The following is a 1166-nucleotide window of genomic DNA, read 5'->3' on the forward strand; positions in this document are numbered from 1 at the left end:
TGGAAAGAAGGATTCGCAAATTACTAATACTAAGACATGGTTCACGCTCCTTATGCAATATTTTGACTTGTCGCAAATGGACCCGCTTGAGCACTTTATGTTTTGGCTTACGGGCAAGGCTCAGGAGTGGGCCGCAGATCTTTTCCTTAAGCACAAGTCCGGCGCGCAACCACTTACCCGCGATTTGTTGCGTGATAAATTCCTGTTACAATATGGGGATGCGAAGCGCGACACCGCGATGGCCGCACGCGATCGTTTGCATGCGCACGAGTACGATATGAAAGTAGACGAGTCCGTACCAGAGTATACACAGCGCTTTTACGATATTGTTCGCGAAGCGAATGATATGAGTGTTGTGGATCAAATCTCTTGGTATATCAAGGGCTTAGTTCCTGCGCTGCGCGGTCGCTGCGCTACGGACGATGAGGGCAAAGACTGGCAGGATTTAGAGAAGCTAATCCTGTATGCTAGTGGTCAGGAGGTTCGGTGGAAAGCCGGAAAGGACAAAGCACAGCTTGCTGTAGTTACTACGCAAGCTGGCCCGTCTAAGATTACTTCCTCCTCTCGTCCTAAGCAATCTCGCCCTCGGTCCCCTTCCAAACAGGCCTGGGAAACGGTTCATGCGAAGAAACCGCGGACGTCCACGTCCGGTACTCCTCTCAAGTGTCGGATGTGCTCTCGCCTCAAACCGGCGAACCAGACTTGGGAAGAGCACAAGAAGGACTGCCTTCGCCACCTGCAGGAGCAGATGGCCCGACTGCAGGAGAAGACGGCTAGTCTAAACGCGAACCGACCGGCTAATTAGGACGCTGGCAAGCGCGAGGGGGTGTTTTGCAAGCAGGCGGTAGCACGTGTAGACAAAGTCTCTTCTGCCGAGCCTGACTTGAAGATTAGGGACTCTGTTGTTCCACCCGTTTGCGATCCGTTGATATGTGATCGGATGTTCCTTCGTGATGAATTTCGAAGGGTTGAGAACGAACTTGGGCGTCAATTTACGTTCGATGCCGCTTGTAACGACTCGGGCGACAACAGTCTCTGTTCGCGCTTTGCCTCTCCATCCAACTCGTTCTTTGATACGGATGTATCTGGCGAGTTTGTTTGGATCAATCCCCCATACACTCATATTAAAGAATGGCAGCAACATTACCACCGCTGTAAGCTAAAAA

Source organism: Volvox carteri (genome assembly GCF_000143455.1).
Source record: "Volvox carteri f. nagariensis unplaced genomic scaffold VOLCAscaffold_120, whole genome shotgun sequence".
Classification (NCBI taxonomy): domain Eukaryota; kingdom Viridiplantae; phylum Chlorophyta; class Chlorophyceae; order Chlamydomonadales; family Volvocaceae; genus Volvox; species Volvox carteri.